At 37.9% G+C, this 14970-nt stretch overlaps 1 long non-coding RNA gene across 5 annotated transcripts; it reads left to right on the forward strand.

Moving 5' to 3' along the window:
- The first annotated feature begins 106 nt into the window (after positions 1-106).
- Positions 107-14222, forward strand: LOC126811282 (uncharacterized). 5 transcript variants are annotated; one of them, XR_007675507.2, is made up of 8 exons: positions 107-248; positions 8498-8611; positions 9385-9573; positions 10309-10384; positions 11074-11124; positions 11422-11488; positions 12073-12339; positions 13058-14222. It is a non-coding gene; the product is annotated as an uncharacterized LOC126811282 (long non-coding RNA). The 5 variants fall into 5 exon arrangements; XR_007675509.2 differs by having other exon boundaries at positions 9428-9573; positions 11074-11244; XR_008786209.1 differs by having other exon boundaries at positions 9428-9573; positions 12073-12989; positions 13105-14222.
- The last annotated feature ends 748 nt before the right edge of the window (positions 14223-14970 follow it).

Below are 14970 nucleotides of genomic sequence, written 5' to 3' on the forward strand. Positions count from 1 at the left end.
AGCTTATTGCTATAGATACTTAGCGTCCGAATAGAACGTTATCATGTTTTTGTTTACATTGGTAATGTGCGCAGAAAGCGATGCGCACTGCCGGGAGGAATTCCTCCTGGCAAGATGGTTGCCCGCTACCTGTCTCTATATTGAAGTCAGAATAGCGCAGTGACGTAGGAACCAGCCTGACGTCATTTAGAGCAGGTTGTCCAGTCTAGGCGGACTGTTACCTCGTCAATGTTCCAAACGAAAATACGGTAAGACTCGAGGCAGAAATATATTTATTTATATGCAGATATCGATAATTGGGTTTAATACTGTAGCGTAGCCCATGGACTCATTGGTTCATGACACTCCATTTGTACGGAGCTATGAGGAGTTTTCGTCTACTTGCAGCCGGCGAAGAAAACGGCGTGGAAAAAATGGCGCAGTCCATTTGTGACGCGAGGGAGAACAAGTTCGTGTAGGTAAACAAACCAGTGATCTCATTAACAAAGAAAGGCACGTTCTGATTAAAATACTTCATAACAGTCAACAACTTATAAATTATATAATAATTTATACAACAATAAAAACAATAAATGCATGGTAGGGGTGTTCACAGGATCGTAACACAGCCCCCCTCTCAGTCCGGGTTTGGTCCCCCAAAAAGTTGGCAGTAAGGTCAATGCAGGACTACTGTCTGATTCATCGTAAATTTTAAACGGATTTCTTCGATTATGAACAAACTACTTAACGTTGGTTATTATAAACTTACCTATGTGTTTGTAATGAACTCCCGTTCGATAAAATCCATTGCACAACTAATTATCACAACGATGAAAACAAGTTCTCTCTTGAAAAATTGAAATATCACAAACTTTTCCCAGAGAAAAATACCAATATGGAAGATGGTTACGTCACTCTGCGGAAGATATCATTTCGTAATAGGGGTGACAGCATAGGAAATTCAAGTACAATTACGACAAGAATCCATGACCACCCGGACCAAAGATCACTCGGTTCAAGACCAGTCGGACCAAGTGATAGACCACTCAGCCCATACAAATAGACTACTCGGACCATACAAAAAGACTATTCGGACCCAACAGAAAGACGACTCGGACCAATAATAAAATGTTGTTTTAATAAATTGATAATTGCGTTTGTTTTAATATAATTACTCGAACCAATAATAAAGTGTTATTTTAATAAATTGATAATTGTGTTTATTTTAATATGACTACTCGAACCAATAATAAAGTGTTATTTGAATAAATTGATAATTGTGTGTGTTTTAATATGACTACTCGAACTAATAATAACGTGTTGTTTGAATAAATTGATAATTGTATTCCAAATCGCAAAATATCGAGAACCACACTTGTAGTCACGTTTAAAAAGGGGCATATAAACGTCCGGTCTTCGTATTATTATGTGCTGTTTATATTAACGCATCAAGGGCGGATAACTTGAAAACGTGTCTCCACCCCCCACCCCCCATATATAGTAACCCAGGGGTTAGTGGGGTAGAACGGAATGAAACCACTGGGGATACCGCGAATGTGGAAAAAGTAAAATTAGGCTATCAGACAAGAACAGTATACCCGTATATGTAGAAACTGTCAAAAGTCTGGACATACCGAGTCTCATTGCAAGAGTAAAGAAAAATTAGATTGATATTTTTTTTTTGGCACCATTATTAATTAATTTTAAAACTAATCGTTGATTTATTTACCGTACACAAAATTGAACCAAACAACTCTAAATATAAGAATTCCGTATAAGAATTATTTGCTTCTTTGTATTGTGATTTAATAATAAATAAATAGCATATTGTCTAGCCTTATAATATAATTTAATTGGTCCGACTGGTCTTATTTTGGTCCGACTGGTCTTAGTCCGAGTAGTCTTTGGTCCGAGTGGTCTGGATACCTACGACAATTGGCATTGAGTTTGAGCGTTCGCACACATAACTACCCGCATTCCTGTATTTAGTTACCGTCTTTTACATTCTAGTAAAATCTCTGCAAATTTTATAGCTTTACTTTTTGAAATATTTTGTTCTAATTATTTGATTAGCGACTCGGATGGGATTATTTACTTTTGAACACGCATGCCGCACAAACACAACTATACATTCGTTTTACGGGCTTTATCACACTTCGGTCAAAACTGTCGAATCGAGAATTAATGTTCCGCTTCTTACGGGGTCATACGGGCTTAGTAGCATTATATACCCATACGGGCACCCAATACGGCAATAGACACGCTGAGGGCTGCCGCAACACGCTTAAAGATGTTACTGAAGCGGTTATTATTCGATCGAAAGAATGCGTATAAAATTAAAAATACACTCAGAGAATTCGGAGGTAAGCTTCATGATCCTTGTTGAATTATTTATAACATAAAGAAGATAGGATATTTATAGTTTATTCATGACTTTATTTTTACGAGTATCCGTGCAATCAGTGATATTTTAATTGTGAAGAAAATTTGATAGACTGGCGATCAATGGTTTCCATATAAATCTCCTATGTAATTGCCTTCAATTGATATTTTTCGTCGCCCAAACCCATATACGATCAAAATGATCGCGCTGTCAAACTATCTTTCAATGTTAACCAACCCCCGCAACAGGTATATTGGATTCGACCAATACGTCACGAAGACATTGTTGACATCGCCTCTGTCGAAATTACAAGTAAATTTTCAAATTTTTCAAGAGAGAAATTGTTCTCATCGTTGTGATAATTAGTTGTGCAATGGATTTTATCGAACGGGAGTTCATTACAAACACACAGGTAAGTTTATAATAACCAAAGTTAAGTAGTTTGTTCATAATCGAAGAAATCCGTTTAAAATTTACGATGAGTGATATCTGCAGTGCCAATGCCAACCATCCGGAATGATATAGGTGGAATCGGATCTCCCTCTATGTCAGTGGTAGGTTTTACATTTTCATTATTGGCTCGCACCAGCTTTGGTGCAACATCTTCCATTGGGGTTACGTCATTTCGAACATGACTAAATTCCCCATATCTCTCTTCAGCAGAAGAGCATTTCGAACAGTTACGTTCGAAGCATGGTCGCCTTGACAGTGCATCAGCATTAGAGTGGATTCGTCCAGGACGGTGCTCAATTTCAAAATCATAGGCAGCTAAGGTTTCGAACCACCTAGCTATCTGCCCTTCGAGATTTTTGAAATTAAACAACCATCTCAACGCTCCATACAAATACACAATACTTTCTTAGGCAGCTAAGGTTTCGAACCACCTAGCTATCTGCCCTTCGAGATTTTTGAAATTAAACAACCATCTCAACGCTCCATACAAATACACAATACTTTCTTTCGGCGAAGAAAACGGCGTGGAAAAAATGGCGCAGTCCATTTGTGACGCGAGGGAGAACAAGTTCGTGTAGGTAAACAAACCAGTGATCTCATTAACAAAGAAAGGCACGTTCTGATTAAAATACTTCATAACAGTCAACAACTTATAAATTATATAATAATTTATACAACAATAAAAACAATAAATGCATGGTAGGGGTGTTCACAGGATCGTAACACAGCCCCCCTCTCAGTCCGGGTTTGGTCCCCCAAAAAGTTGGCAGTAAGGTCAATGCAGGACTACTGTCTGATTCATCGTAAATTTTAAACGGATTTCTTCGATTATGAACAAACTACTTAACGTTGGTTATTATAAACTTACCTATGTGTTTGTAATGAACTCCCGTTCGATAAAATCCATTGCACAACTAATTATCACAACGATGAAAACAAGTTCTCTCTTGAAAAATTGAAATATCACAAACTTTTCCCAGAGAAAAATACCAATATGGAAGATGGTTACGTCACTCTGCGGAAGATATCATTTCGTAATAGGGGTGACAGCATAGGAAATTCAAGTACAATTACGACAAGAATCCATGACCACCCGGACCAAAGATCACTCGGTTCAAGACCAGTCGGACCAAGTGATAGACCACTCAGCCCATACAAATAGACTACTCGGACCATACAAAAAGACTATTCGGACCCAACAGAAAGACGACTCGGACCAATAATAAAATGTTGTTTTAATAAATTGATAATTGCGTTTGTTTTAATATAATTACTCGAACCAATAATAAAGTGTTATTTTAATAAATTGATAATTGTGTTTATTTTAATATGACTACTCGAACCAATAATAAAGTGTTATTTGAATAAATTGATAATTGTGTGTGTTTTAATATGACTACTCGAACTAATAATAACGTGTTGTTTGAATAAATTGATAATTGTATTCCAAATCGCAAAATATCGAGAACCACACTTGTAGTCACGTTTAAAAAGGGGCATATAAACGTCCGGTCTTCGTATTATTATGTGCTGTTTATATTAACGCATCAAGGGCGGATAACTTGAAAACGTGTATCCACCCCCCCCCCCCATATTAACCCAGGGGTTAGTGGGGTAGAACGGAATGAAACCACTGGGGATACCGCGAATGTGGAAAAAGTAAAATTAGGCTATCAGACAAGAACAGTATACCCGTATATGTAGAAACTGTCAAAAGTCTGGACATACCGAGTCTCATTGCAAGAGTAAGGAAAAATTAGATTGATGTTTTTTTTTGGCACCATTATTAATTAATTTTAAAACTAATCGTTGATTTATTTACGTACACAAAATTGAACCAAACAACTCTAAATATAAGAATTCCGTATAAGAATTATTTGCTTCTTTGTATTGTGATTTAATAATAAATAAATAGCATATTGTCTAGCCTTATAATATAATTTAATTGGTCCGACTGGTCTTGTTTTGGTCCGACTGGTCTTAGTCCGAGTAGTCTTTGGTCCGAGTGGTCTGGATACCTACGACAATTGGCATTGACTTTGAGCGTTCGCACACATAACTACCCGCATTCCTGTATTTAGTTACCGTCTTTTACATTCTAGTAAAATCTCTGCAAATTTTATAGCTTTACTTTTTGAAATATTTTGTTCTAATTATTTGATTAGCGACTCGGATGGGATTATTTACTTTTGAACACGCATGCCGCACAAACACAACTATACATTCGTTTTACGGGCTTTATCACACTTCGGTCAAAACTGTCGAATCGAGAATTAATGTTCCGCTTCTTACGGGGTCATACGGGTTTAGTAGCATTATATACCCATACGGGCACCCAATACGGCAATAGACACGCTGAGGGCTGCCGCAACACGCTTAAAGATGTTACTGAAGCGGTTATTATTCGATCGAAAGAATGCGTATAAAATTAAAAATACACTCAGAGAATTCGGAGGTAAGCTTCATGATCATTGTTAAATTATTTATAACATAAAGAAGATAGGATATTTATAGTTTATTCATGACTTTATTTTTACGAGTATCCGTGCAATCAGTGATATTTTAATTGTGAAGAAAATTTGATAGACTGGCGATCAATGGTTTCCATATAAATCTCCTATGTAATTGCCTTCAATTGATATTTTTCGTCGCCCAAACCCATATACGATCAAAATGATCGCGCTGTCAAACTATCTTTCAATGTTAACCAACCCCCGCAACAGGTATATTGGATTCGACCAATACGTCACGAAGACATTGTTGACATCGCCTCTGTCGAAATTACAAGTAAATTTTCAAATTTTTCAAGAGAGAAATTGTTCTCATCGTTGTGATAATTAGTTGTGCAATGGATTTTATCGAACGGGAGTTCATTACAAACACACAGGTAAGTTTATAATAACCAAAGTTAAGTAGTTTGTTCATAATCGAAGAAATCCGTTTAAAATTTACGATGAATCAGACTGTCTGATTCATCGTAAATTTTAAACGGATTTCTTCGATTATGAACAAACTACTTAACTTTGGTTATTATAAACTTACCTGTGTGTTTGTAATGAACTCCCGTTCGATAAAATCCATTGCACAACTAATTATCACAACGATGAGAACAATTTCTCTCTTGAAAAATTTGAAAATTTACTTGTAATTTCGACAGAGTCGATGTCAACAATGTCTTCGTGACGTAATGGTCGAATCCAATATACCTGTTGCGGGGGTTTGTTAACATTGAAAGATAGTTTGACAGCGCGATCATTTTGATCGTATATGGGTTTGGGCGACGAAAGATATCAATTGAAGGCAATTACATAGGAGATTTATATGGAAACCATTGATCGCCAGTCTATCAAATTTTCTTCACAATTAAAATATCACTGATTGCACGGATACTCGTAAAAATAAAGTCATGAATAAACTATAAATATCCTATCTTCTTTATGTTATAAATAATTCAACAAGGATCATGAAGCTTACCTCCGAATTCTCTGAGTGTATTTTTAATTTTATACGCATTCTTTCGATCGAATAATAACCGCTTCAGTAACATCTTTAAGCGTGTTGCGGCAGCCCTCAGCGTGTCTATTGCCGTATTGGGTGCCCGGGTGGGTATATAATGCTACTAAGCCCGTATGACCCCGTAAGAAGCGGAACATTAATTCTCGATTCGACAGTTTTGACCGAAGTGTGATAAAGCCCGTAAAACGAATGTATAGTTGTGTTTGTGCGGCATGCGTGTTCAAAAGTAAATAATCCCATCCGAGTCGCTAATCAAATAATTAGAACAAAATATTTCAAAAAGTAAAGCTATAAAATTTGCAGAGATTTTACTAGAATGTAAAAGACGGTAACTAAATACAGGAATGCGGGTAGTTATGTGTGCGAACGCTCAAACTCAATGCCAATTGTCGTAGGTATCCAGACCACTCGGACCAAAGACTACTCGGACTAAGACCAGTCGGACCAAAATAAGACCAGTCGGACCAATTAAATTATATTATAAGGCTAGACAATATGCTATTTATTTATTATTAAATCACAATACAAAGAAGCAAATAATTCTTATACGGAATTCTTATATTTAGAGTTGTTTGGTTCAATTTTGTGTACGGTAAATAAATCAACGATTAGTTTTAAAATTAATTAATAATGGTGCCAAAAAAAAAATATCAATCTAATTTTTCTTTACTCTTGCAATGAGACTCGGTATGTCCAGACTTTTGACAGTTTCTACATATACGGGTATACTGTTCTTGTCTGATAGCCTAATTTTACTTTTTCCACATTCGCGGTATCCCCAGTGGTTTCATTCCGTTCTACCCCACTAACCCCTGGGTTACTATATATGGGGGGTGGGGGGTGGAGACACGTTTTCAAGTTATCCGCCCTTGATGCGTTAATATAAACAGCACATAATAATACGAAGACCGGACGTTTATATGCCCCTTTTTAAACGTGACTACAAGTGTGGTTCTCGATATTTTGCGATTTGGAATACAATTATCAATTTATTCAAACAACACGTTATTATTAGTTCGAGTAGTCATATTAAAACACACACAATTATCAATTTATTCAAATAACACTTTATTATTGGTTCGAGTAGTCATATTAAAATAAACACAATTATCAATTTATTAAAATAACACTTTATTATTGGTTCGAGTAATTATATTAAAACAAACGCAATTATCAATTTATTAAAACAACATTTTATTATTGGTCCGAGTGGTCTTTCTGTTGGGTCCGAATAGTCTTTTTGTATGGTCCGAGTAGTCTATTTGTTTGGGCTGAGTGGTCTATCAGTTGGTCCGACTGGTCTTGAACCGAGTGGTCTTTGGTCCGAGTGGTCATGGATTCTTGTCGTAATTGTACTTGAATTTCCTATGCTGTCACCCCTAATACGAAATGATATCTTCCGCAGAGTGACGTAACCATCTTCCATATTGGTATTTTTCTCTGGGAAAAGTTTGTGATATTTCAATTTTTCAAGAGAGAACTTGTTTTCATCGTTGTGATAATTAGTTGTGCAATGGATTTTATCGAACGGGAGTTCATTACAAACACACAGGTAAGTTTATAATAACCAACGTTAAGTAGTTTGTTCATAATCGAAGAAATCCGTTTAAAATTTACGATGAATCAGACAGTAGCAGTTTTCACATATGCGGCTGGTGTAAGTAGTGACCCAGAAAGTAACATGAAATATAAAAATCAAGTATATATACAGGCGAGTGAAAACATACAGGTAAGTGAAAGTTGTCAATTAATAATAATTAATACTTCGACTTTATAGGCCTACAATCAATTAAATTACTGATATTACACTCTGTGCCATGTTGGGGGAGAGTTACCCTCATATGGTTTTAGTTTGTCATGATGAAATATTTTGGGTTTAGCTCGGGGAGATTCTTGTACCCGGTAAATTACGCTATTAATTATCTGGGTGACAATATATGGGCCTTGCCAATCCATTTGCAGTTTTCTATTTAAACCCGTCCTCGGCTTGGGGTTGTGAACCCATACTGGAGTTCCAACCTCATAACTATTACGAGCTAACCTTTTATTCTAGTTTCTTTTCATACTTGCTCCGGCCGTATTTAGTCGGCCTTCTATACATTTTTTGTTGTAATTCATATGCATAATTAAAATCTAATGAATAATTTTCTATATTTATCATTTCAGGTGTGCCAAAAACCAAATCAACAGGAAGAGTTATCTCTCTTCCATACATCATTTTATTTGGGGTTACTCTAGTTGATTCATGAACGGATGAACGATAAGCCATCATTATCATAGGTAAGTATTTATCCCAATCATTTTGGTTTTCATTTACAAAGGCGCTAAGCATATTTTTTATTGTTTGGTTCGCCCTCTCAATCATTCCGTCAGATTGTGGGCGAAAAGGGGTAGTTCGAGTCTTGTGAATTCCCAAGGTTTGTCACATAGAGGCAAATACCTTGGAGCCAAAGTTCGACACTTGATCGGTGTGCAGTGAAAGAGGCACACCGAAATGAGTTACAAATCTTTCTATCAGAGTATCAGCAACTGTGGGAGCAGTTGTATCTTTGATAGGATACGCATCTGTGTACTTAGTGAAATAATCGCCCACAACTAGGACATATTTATTTCCATTGAGGGTCAGTGGCATAGGTCCCATGATATCCATGGCAATTCTTTCCACGGGAGCTCCTACACAATATAATTTCAGAGGGGCCTTAGGTTTATGCGTCGGTCTTTTCCTTGACGAACAAATGTCACAGCAATTTACCCAATATTTTAGTCAGATCTCATGCCATACCACGAAAAGCGAGATCTCAATTTGTACAAGGTTTTCTTGACCCCTAAATGCCCACCAGTCGGCGAGTCATGTAAGTGTTCAAAGGCTAATTTCTTTAAGCAAGAAGGTAAAACAAGGAGATACGTCAAATCTCCTGTTTCTTTTTCCCAAGATCGATATAACATCCCCCCCCCGTAAAACAAAAGACTCAAAACGGTGCCAATAGTATTTAACAGATATATCTTTATTAGCAATTTCCTCCCATTGAGGTTTTCTATTTATTTCCTTCCAGTCAATGACCTGGGCTAAAGTATTATCTTCTCTCTGTTTAGTAGAAATATCAACATTATTCAGAGGATCCTCAAAACCAGATGAATGGTCCTGTTGATAAGAGGTAGAAGGCATATTAGTGATATCTGCAGTGCCAATGCCAACCATCCGGAATGATATAGGTGGAATCGGATCTCCCTCTATGTCAGTGGTAGGTTTTACATTTTCATTATTGGCTCGCACCAGCTTTGGTGCAACATCTTCCATTGGGGTTACGTCATTTCGAACATGACTAAATTCCCCATATCTCTCTTCAGCAGAAGAGCATTTCGAACAGTTACGTTCGAAGCATGGTCGCCTTGACAGTGCATCAGCATTAGAGTGGATTCGTCCAGGACGGTGCTCAATTTCAAAATCATAGGCAGCTAAGGTTTCGAACCACCTAGCTATCTGCCCTTCGAGATTTTTGAAATTAAACAACCATCTCAACGCTCCATACAAATACACAATACTTTCTTAGGCAGCTAAGGTTTCGAACCACCTAGCTATCTGCCCTTCGAGATTTTTGAAATTAAACAACCATCTCAACGCTCCATACAAATACACAATACTTTCTTTCGGCTGAAGAGAAAGCTTTGCTGTAAAAACAAATTAACTCTTTCTGTACCATCTTGCACCTGGGAGAGTACAGATCCCAATCCTTCATTGCTAGCATCACAATCTACTATGTAACTGTCATTGTCATTCGGATAGGCGAGAACTGGCGACTCCGTAAGTGCCGTCCGCAGTCTTTAAAAGGCTTTATGACACTCCTCGGTCCACTTAAATGGCCTTGTTTTCTCTGTGAGCTTATGTAATGGCCTTGCTATATCAGCAAACCCCTTAACAAATCTCCTGTAATAGGAGCAAAGTCCCAGAAAGCTTCTAATTTGTTTTACATTTACAGGCACTGGCCAGTTTTTCACAGCCTCGATTTTGGCAGGATCAGTAGCAATACCTTCTGCACTAACAATGTGCCCAAGGTAGGTAACTTTTTCTTTCATTAGATGACATTTTTTTGGATTTAGCTTTAGGTTAGCCTGCTTCAGGCACTCAAAAACCTTAGTAAAATTTGCAAGGTGTTGTTCGAACGACTTCGAATACACTATTATGTCACCAAGGTAGACCAAACAGATTTGCCAGGATAAGCCTTTTAGCAACCTCTCCATCAATCTTTCAAAACTGCCATGGGCACTACAAAGCCGAAAACTCATTACATTGAACTCCCACAAGCCACTACCATATACTGAAAAGGCTGATTTCTCTTTGTCACTCTCAGCTAATTTTACTTGGCGGTATCCACTTTTAAGATCAAGTGTGGAAAACAGTTTTGCTCCAGACAGTGCATCCAAGATATCGTCTACCCTGGGAAGGGGGTGGGAGTCTTTAATAGTCACATCATTAAGCTTGCAGTAATCAACACAAAATCTAGTACTGTTATCCTTCTTCTTTACTAAAACCACCGGGGATGACCAAGGACTGATCGAGGGAGAGATGATCCCCTGTTTGGCCATTTTTCTATTTCTTCCCTGGCTTCCTGAAGTTTAGCCAGTGATATACGTCTGGGCGGCTGCTTTATAGGCATGGCATTACCTGTGTTTATTTTATGTTCCACAAGATTTGTCTCCCCTATATCTAAGGAATCATAGATTCTTTAATTTTTCTTTTTCAGAATCATTCAGATTTGGTATACTCCTATCGAGCACTTCCCTGACATGATCAGGTAATATGTGAGTTTTAGTCACATTGTATACTGGTTGAACAGAATTATCCTGTTCAACTTTAATAATATCCTCAGCAACTTCACATTGAACCGCTACTGTGTTCTTATAAATCTTACAAGGTTGGTCTGTTACATTATTAATACGTAGAGGAATATTCCCTCCCCTGGTATTCACAAAGCATTTAGCTAGTAAGAGTCCTGTCTTTTTAGTAAACCCTGGCAAAGGTTCTATAATTCCTTTTTTCATATTAATCACAGGATCAATGAATTTTCCTGAAACAATAATTTCTGTTTCAGGGGGAACAACTGTGTCTTCAGTTACAGCAAGCCTGCACACTTTTGGCTCTGCATCAGCTAAGAAGAGGTAACAAGAAATTTCATCTCCTTTAACATTTAAACAATTCTTACTAAGAATTACATCTCCTCCTATATTTGTTTAAAAATCTAAACCCAAAATGCCATCGTTTTGAATGTCAGTAACATAAACTTCTTGAGTGACATTACTTTTCCCTAATTTTATTTTCAAGTGTGTTTTTCCATGAAAGGGAGACAACTCTCCAGTCGCAGTTACCATGCTCAACTTAACTGGCAAAAGTTTTATAAACGAGGACTTTTGAGACAACTTCTCTATTTAAAACTGTAATATTGGCCCCAGTGTCCACTAGCATTGTGACAGGTAGACCCGCAATTAGTGTTGGCACAAACAGTCCCTCATCTCCATATTTTGAGGCCCTTTTTGAAACCTGGTTGGTCTCTGTTCTCGTCGAGGTCTGGCCTCCGAACTCGACGTCTGCCCGTTTCCCGGCTTTATATCTATATTTTGGCGCCAATCTTGAGAATGGTTTGGTTTCTGATTCCCTCTCCAAGGCCATTCTTTCCTATTGTTATTGTAAGCATCGCCTTTTTGATATGACTTATTTTGGTAATCATTTATTCTGTTTCTTTCAGATTGTAAGTGAGAAGCGGACAATCGCTGCAGATGCTTTGTTAGAAGCTGCATATCCTGTCGCAAACCCTGGACAGCTTCATTGAATTTTGTCTGTTCATGACAATCTCCAGACAGGTTTTGTTCCTTAGATTGTCCGACTGCATGGACCCGATGTGTCTTCTGTCGGTCTGCCATTCTAAAAGCCTCCAGCTGTACAGCTAACAGCTCAGCTTCACCTATATCCTTGACTCTGGCTTCACGAAGTCGAAGCCTCATATCGGTATCTGGTAAAGCATCTATAAAATAATCTCTTGCGAGGGTTGACACCACGTTGGTAGGTGCTTCCGGGTATGCTTGTCTTGAAAGCTTCTTGATCGACTGAGCAAGATCAGATATACTTTCATTTCTCTGCTTGGTTTTAGTCTGAAGGGTGGCCTTAAATATTTCAGACCTACTGGTTGAGCCAAATCTAAGGTTTAATATCTGAACAAGATTATCACAGTCCCTCCTTTGCTCATGGGATAATTCATTTAGCAGGGACCTTGCACTTCCTTCAAGGCTACTGGCTAGGTATAGGGACTTAGTCTTATAATCCCAGCGATTTAATTCTGATAGGACTCCAAACTGAGCAAGATAATCTTCAAGCTCCTCACTTCCATTGTAACTTGGTGGTCGCATTTTGGTGGGAGCAGGCATATGATTATTTGGAGTAGTCTCCCTTGAATGATAAAACCCCTGTGTGGGTTCATCTTGACATGTCAAACTACTACTACCAGGTTGTGTCCCTAACCTTGTAGCCGGGGTTCTACCATAACTATTGTTTATATCTGTAGTTAACTCATTGCATGGATTTTGTAGGGTGTGTATTGGAACACCACATGTTTGTCGTGAGGTTTTCAATTCCTTCACCTCAGAACTAACCTTTTCAATTTCTAAGGTCATATGTGATATAGAGTTATAATTTGTCAAGATATTTTCAGTCATATTTATTATTCTCTTTTTTAGGTTTTCCTGACTTCTAAAAATTGAAGCTTCTATTCGTTTCTCCACAGATTGGAGGACATCAGCTACGGACAAAGTGTCATCAACAGTCTCATCCAAAACGGTGAAGTCAGGGTCTTCCATACTAGAACCTCTTGAGGGAATCCAATACTATCATTTAAATTCTGATGACAAGGCACAGATTGCTCTTTGAATGTGATCTCGGAATCGCTCATGTCTGAAAAAGGGTTCACCAACTACAGAACTTCACTAGATCCCACTTCTGACACCAATTGTTGCGTGACCAACCCTCCGGCTGGCAACCAACGTATTTGCAGGCGTTCTGTAGCTGTAGGTGAAGACCCCCTGCAATAACCCAGACACGAACAGATAACAGAGTACTTCAATTAAGAACAACACAAACTTTATTACATAAATATATATAATAATTAATACAATATTTAATAATTAATAATTAATATTTAATATTTAAAAATGTACATTGAAGTTAAAAGTTTTACTAGTTCCACGTTGAAAATAATTATTAGTACCGGTACTTAGTTTTTTACAGTTGTGAATATATCAGGATACTTGGTGTATGCCATACACGATTCAGGAACTTCTGGATTGGTACGGTTTTCCTGTAAATAAAAATATCAAGCCCAAGAGAAGTTATCCCCCTTTAGTGCCCAAATTCGGTTCCAGACCACCTTATTTACGTTCCCCAACTCCCTGCAGCATTTCCACTAGAAACCTTGACCCTGTTAACGACGTGATGGCAGATAGCAATCGACTTCGGTCAAGCAGCATCTCTACCCTGGAGCCTTTCAAGTATTCTTAAGATCAATCACTTTATATTTCAAACTATTCTAACAGTAGTAGCACCTATTGTTTTACTAGGTGAGGATTTATTATAAAACATGATCGGTACATTTTCATTCCTATAATATTATACGATATTTCATGATGTTTTTCAAGCGCTTAACGGCTTCTACTATTCGCCGCTTTAAGGAATTGGCTCTAGACTATATGCTATCTCCCTCCACGTCGGACATTGAAAGCTATGCTTTCAATATTGTTTTTCCAATGAATTGTAAATATTTATTTTAATACATATTGCATACAGTAATCATATTCGCCGTTGCCTTAATCGAATAAATAACTTTATTGGCCTTGGTAAATACGGCGTTACTTGGTTATTAGTTAACGGGCTGCGATATGCCCAATGGAGTTATGCCCCTTTACACGCTTTAAGGTCCCAAACTACCGTAGATATTCCTAGCGCATAATTACCTGTTCACGGGAGGAATGGCATCAGCATTCCTGGAGCAGCAACGGCGGAGTGATGGAGAGCTTGTCTAACAGGACAGTGACAAAGGAGAAGGCATGGAGAACCTAAATAATAATAATAATAATAACTATGTATTTCTATAGCGCCTTTACCAGTTGAGTACAACTGCTCAAAGGCGCTGCTGGAGTATGACAACACATGGATATATACAATACAGGGATTGTCTATGGATATGCCTCTTTGAACAAGTGTGTCTTTATTGCACTCTTGAAGTCATCCAGAGATGGAATGGATCTGATGTTGTCTGGCAGTGAGTTCCATAGGGCTGGACCAGCTGCTGCAAATCTACGGTCGCCATATGTTGCCGACCTTGAGGATGGAGGGTCAAGTAGATATTTGTTCGCTGATCTGAGTGTTCTGACTGGCTGATGATCCTGGATTAGTTCCTGAAGATAAGGCGGGGCAAGTTTGTGCTTGGATTTGAATACATGCATCAGTAGCTTATACTTGATTCGTTGTTCCACCTTCAGCCAATGTAGACTGGTGTTTCCTTGTCCTTGTCGCTACTCTGGCTGCTGAATTTTGGACCTTCTGCAGCTTGGTGATGAGAGTCTTTGGTACACCGTAAAGCAGGGCATTGCAATAG

This window comes from Patella vulgata, chromosome 2 (genome assembly GCF_932274485.2).
Source record: "Patella vulgata chromosome 2, xgPatVulg1.2, whole genome shotgun sequence".
Taxonomy (NCBI): Eukaryota; Metazoa; Mollusca; class Gastropoda; family Patellidae; genus Patella; species Patella vulgata.